We start from the raw sequence: 6,000 nt of genomic DNA on the forward strand, positions 1-6,000 counted from the left end.
CATAGCTAGTATAGACAGGGCCGGATTGATTGATTTTAAAAAATTATCTCCGCGTCAAACAAGGTCACTAGCGGCGAATGCCTTTTTTAAAATAAAAATTTTTAAAATTTTTAAAATTTTAAAAAAATCTATGAATAAATATTTTAAAAATAACAAAAAAAATAAAAAATCAAAGCATAAATTATGCTTTAAGTTTTAAAAAATATTGCATAAACTTATGCAAAATTAATTTTATTGAAAATATTAGTCTCCCTGAAAAAACTAATAAGCCCCCTCTATTCAAAATCCCCCCCAATACATTTTTCTGTAATGGAGGGACAATCTACGTCTTTGGTCTGGAATTTTGCACATTTTTCCACTACATGTGCGATCTTTAAGGCTTTTGGGCTCCTTCACAAAGTGCTTAATTTTTATCCCATCATTGGCCCATGAGTCAGTCTTTGTTCCCCCCGATTCTTATCTTGTTAAATGCAACTTCCATTTTTTGGTTGGGGGGGGGATGCTAGTCACCCAATGCCAAGGTCATCTCTAATCTCTCACAGTTTGTTTCTGGAGGTATGCTCCATTTTTCCCCTTCATTTTTTGCGAGACAACTCCTTATCTGGGTTTCAGGTCGGTGGTGGGAGGGAAAACGACATCACAAGGCTGAGACAGTTTGCCTTGGCCTTTGATCAGCTCGCTCATTCCCACGATCCACTGCGGGGGCACCCAAACAGATTACTTTTGGGGTTTTGACATCAGGCAAGCCAACTTAAACCCCCCTTTACTACGGGATGTGATGATTTAAGCTCTTGTTTGCTTGCAAACCTACGAGGTCCAATATATCACAATAGAAGTTCGTAAGATTCTACATCTTAACTGCTGCTGGCATGTAATTCTTCTTCTGTCACTGGAAAAGCCCTACCATTTTCAATTTCAAAACCATCTTATATATTGCCTAGTTTCTTGGTATTAGAAATATGCTGAATAAATTTCTTTTTCACCGCTTCTGATTTCTCCCCTTTCCCAATTTCCCGACCAAATCCCTCGCTTGTTTAGCCCCAAGGGGGGGAATTTGGGGGAAATTTCCCAAACACCAGAACCTTAGTAAACCCAAAAATTTAAAATTTTCCACAAGATTCCCTTCCCTACCATGGGATCGGCTATCTTCAAGGGGGGTTAAAACCAATCGGGATGTAGGAAAAATCCCAAAATCCTTTGGTCTCGCGTAAAATTTAGGTTCATGTAGTCCCGGGTAATAAAAGAGGTGGTTCCCCTTCAGCAAAGGGATTCCACGGTGAAGCCTAAAAGCCCCATTACAGTTTCTGAGAGCTTCATTATGAACTGACCCCAACACCCGGGAGAAAGGGGGAGTTTGCAGAAAATACCCCCACACCCAAAATCAACTTACTCGATAGCGCTCGAAAAGCCGTGAAGCTTTTGGCGGTCTGCACCCAAGATAAATGTGAAAAAAACCCCGCAAAATACTAACGTTTTTGTAGCCTTCATTTTTAACTGTTGATTTGAGGCACCCTTTAAAGTCTTGATCAAAAATTAGCCCCAAAGTACTTCACCTCTTGAAAAAAATTGCAGGGGTTTTTGCTCCTCAAAAAGGGGGAAAGGGGGGAATTTCCTCTTTTTTGTGGAAATGTATAGCCAGGGTCTTGTTTGGAGAAAATTTGAACCCTATATGTTGCCCCTGTAAAAACCTATTTTTTGCGGGCCTGCATTTTCCTTGCACATCCTGTAACTTCCTCCGAGCAGTAGGTGTAAATCATCCACATACAGATACATGAACAAAATTTGGGAAACTTTTACAATGTCATTTATAGCAATGGCAAAAAGGGTCACACTTAAGCCCCCCTTGGGGGGAACCCCCTTCCAGCGGTCTTCCGGTTAAGAACTGTTTCCCCCCAAACTCAAAATTTTTCCCTTTAGCAAGGAAGCTTTGTATGGGTGGGTAATGCCCCTTTTAAACCCCAATGTCAAAAACAGCTTAGGTTGCATGCTTCCAAAGTTGTACGTAAGCCTTTTTCAAGGTCAAAGAAATGCCAACATTGACATGCTGTGTGAAGGGAATTCATGCATTTTTCCATCCCAAAATTTGCATCGTGGTCGATCTAAATTTTCTAAAGCCATTTGATATGGGGTCAACATGTTTTTTTTTTCTAGCAGCCTGTCAACCGGAGTTTCCCCTTTTTCCCCTCAGCTTACAAATGCAGTGGTGAAAAAATTGGTTGAAATTTTCCCTGGTCAAAGCATCTTTGCCGGTTTAGGAACGGAAAGATTAAGCCTCTTTCCATTGGATGGCACTGTGCCCCCCCTATAGATCCTATTAAATAGGTCCAACGGGAATTTTGGGGAGCTCCCATAAGTGAGATATCATTTGATATGGAATATCCACTTCCTGGGGCAGTCTTAGGGCAGAGCGAAAAGCGGTCCATCTCCTGGCGAAAAAAGGAAAATTTTTGGAATTTTGCTGATCCTACTAAGAACGACACTGGGGTTTTTCCCTGTTCAGCACGAAATGGAAAATCGAGCATTGAAGATGCCCCAAGGAGATTCTCCCATGGATTTAGCTAGTCTTAGCAAATCTTTTTTGACTGTGATGATTATGCCATCTATCTTCAGAGCGGGTTGTGATATGGATGTGCTCTTTTCCAGCAATCTTACGCACCTTGTTCACACCCATCAAAGGGGGGGCCCCCAGAGTTAACGAGGAACATCTGTCTCCACGACGCCCCGTCTAGCCTCCTTTAGCACCGCCGGGCCTTGGCTGGGGTTTTTTTGTAATGTCAATTTTTAAAATGTGGGGCTTATTTCAACTGCCTTAATGCAGTTTTCCTTTGCTCTGACCTTGTTGGCATTCATCGACCCCCATGGTACTGGAGGGTCGAGGTACTTCCGCTATTTTTGGGAATGGTTTCTTCTGCTGCAAGATGATTCGTGATGTGAAGTTTTTTAACACTCTTGAACACACTGGAAATCATTAAAACAGATCCTTGCAAACTCATTGATCTAAAAAGATTCCAGTCCGCATGTTCAGTCCCATCTCGGGACTCCATTGACTGGAAACCATTCACCTCCCCAAAATTTTTGGAAAATGGCGCCCCTGAAAGTTTTCCCATGACCTGCCAAGTGAAGTTCAATTGTAATCGGTTGACCCTATTGATGGGTCTATATTGGAGAATGTCCCATTTGAATTTTGGGAAATGTGGGGGAGGTCACTGTTCAGTAAAATGCATCTACTCTTAAGAACAAGGTCTCCAAGGCCCTTCCTGAGGGTTCACAAAGTGTCTCCCCCAGGTGATGCCACCATTGAAAATCTGCCAAAAATAAAAATGGGGTTGGGGAAAATGCCCAAGTAATCTTCCAAAAACTCTATTTGAATTATGTGGGGGAAGGTAATGGGGCAACAGTGTAAGGTGTGTAGCCTTTTTTTTTTTCACAGCTTCACCTGCGTTGTCGCAGGTGGATGGGCCCGGAATGAATATCTTGATGTACCATTACTGTACTCCTCCCTGGGTCCTTGTCAAAGGTCCCCTAATGGGCTTGAATTTTGGAATCCTCTCAGGGAAAATTGGATATTTTCCCCGGCAAAAACTCTTGTAAATACACAAAATGATTAATTTTAAAGCTAAAATTTTTCAGTTTTTCCCTTTTTCATGAATTTCCCCGACAGTTCCATTGGATTAGGGTTCCTTCTTATATTTTTTTTCATAATGGTTTTTTGGGAGCACCTGTGGTCAAGGTTTGCCTAACCCTTTTGGGTATCCCTTTTCCCTGATCCGGGGGGTACCTTTTTTAAAGGTTGTTTTCCTGTGGAGCTAGTTTCCACAGGTTTCCCCTTTGGGCAGGTTAGGATTTCTTTGCCTGGGCAAAAAGCGGACTAGCCTTTTCTTTAGGGCATTCTGTCTAGCAGCAGAGGCCCCCCGTGGGTGTTGTGGCAGCTGGGGTCTTTTCACAGGCTCAGGATTCCTTTGCCTGGGCAAAGGGCGTGCCGAGCCTTTACTTCAGGGGCATTCTGCCTAGCGCAGAGGCCCCCCTTTGGTGGTGGCACGGGGCTGTCACCGGGGGGGGCCTCTGGGGGCCTTAATGTTGGCTCCAAAGACCTTACTTTTGGGGGGAGGATCTCCTCATAACCCCCCTCCACTCCGTTTCTGGGGGAACCCAAATCACCAGGGCAGTGCACAAATTTTTTTGGGCTGAGGGGTTAAAAAAATGGGAGAGGGTGTTGTAAAAGCATTTTGGGGGGCAAGGTTGGGGGAAAGGGGGATGGGGTAGAACGAACAAAAGGGCTTCCCGGGGTGCAAATAGCACACGGGAAAGTCGCTTTGCCTCTGGGAAAAATAACTTTCTCCTTCTCTTATTACCAATACTTCCTTTTCAAAATTTGTACCCTTTTACATTCTTTGAAGAAATTCATGAGCCCTTTGCAGTGGAACCAATTTTGGGCCTGGACATTTCATCTCCTTGATACCATTGTACCCACCTTACACATACCTTGTTGCCCATTTTTTAAAACAGCAAGAGTTGGGTCCATGCCCAAACCCCGGCGTGGAAGCACCGCATAGGGTTGGGGACAATGGCTTTACCTTCAGGTGGTACCCTGCTAAATTAACCGATTCTGAAGGACTAAAAGTGTTAAAAGTTAGAAGAAGAGCTGGTGTGACGTTCCAAACCATCACTTTCTTTTTAAAACGTTTTTCTGCCCCTACTTTAAAATTCTTAGTTTCCCTAACAGTTTTTCCCCCAGAATACCTCACAGGTTCGGGAAAAAACAATTCCCTTACACGATTAAGGGGTTTTGGAGAACTAAAATTGAGCCCCAGGATGTACATATTGCCCCAGACGGTCACTTTTGTCTGGGGAGAAACCTCAACTATCAGGCTACCATCCGCTGTGGGGGATGCGAGGATAATTGACATACTTTAAAAATTTTTTTTGTGTACTTCGAAAATATCAAAATCCAGGGTTGATACACCATCATGTCTTTATACTAGGGACTTACTAATTGATATGTTTTCATATTTTTTCCCGGTAAGTTTCCTTAGTGGATTTAGGAGGACTTTTTCCCCTTCTTACCTGGTTTGGGACCCGGGAAACCTTGCAATTCCATTCTTGCCCTTTTGGAAGCTGGAAAGGTTCCCAAATGACAATACGTGATGTTTTAGAGGGGAAAGGCGGGGGATTGCGTAGGGCTCAGGGAGGCTAGATCTTTGTAAATTTGTTGTACTCATACAAATTTGAATTCTTTATTTCCTCACCCCCCCACCCAACCCGGAGTCCAATGAGGGTAACTATAGTTGGGGTTTAAAATCCCCCCAGCCACAGGGGGAAAGAGGAAAAATTTGCAGCCCCTATTACATACTGATGCGTCAGGACCCATGCGCTACCGACTAAAAGTTTTCCTTTTTTTTACCCCAGCCATATTTGACCAGCCGATTGACTTGACCCGGGCCTTGATCAAACCACCCGCTAACCGAAAAAAGGCCAAAGAGGGGTGTTTTTTTGCTGCAGGGGGCAGCATGCAGCATCGCTAAAACCCCCAGGGGCTCCCGTTCCTGGTAATACGGGTGCCACCAGGCAAAAAACACGTGGGGGGGGGTTCTCCCTGGTCCAAATGGAATAACCAGGGGTGGGTGCACCCCCCCTCTCATACCTTGGTGCACCAGAAGCCATTTTGTCTCTCCCTCATGGGGACCCCTCCGTATGGTAGCCCTCTGGTCCGGGTCACCAGATCATTGGGGCCTCAAGGGGCCCCCACCCGGCAAGGCGGCTTTTCCCTTGAGGGGGGCAGGGCCCAGAATGACTTGGCTGCCCTTTTCGCACCCTCTCAAATTGTAGCAGCTGGGGGACGTGAGGGGGGGGGACCCCGGCGGAGGGGGCTAGGCAATTTAGGCGGGTGAAAAAGCCTGTGATATTCTGAAGCTCCGGGGGTGGAACGCCAAGGGGCTTAGGCGATGCAACATGTAAAACCTGTACGAGGCAGCCTCACGATGTCTCTGAGGTGCGTCCCGG

The sequence above is a fragment of the Penaeus monodon genome, chromosome 4 (genome assembly GCF_015228065.2).
Source record: "Penaeus monodon isolate SGIC_2016 chromosome 4, NSTDA_Pmon_1, whole genome shotgun sequence".
In the NCBI taxonomy this organism is placed as follows: Eukaryota; Metazoa; Arthropoda; class Malacostraca; order Decapoda; family Penaeidae; genus Penaeus; species Penaeus monodon.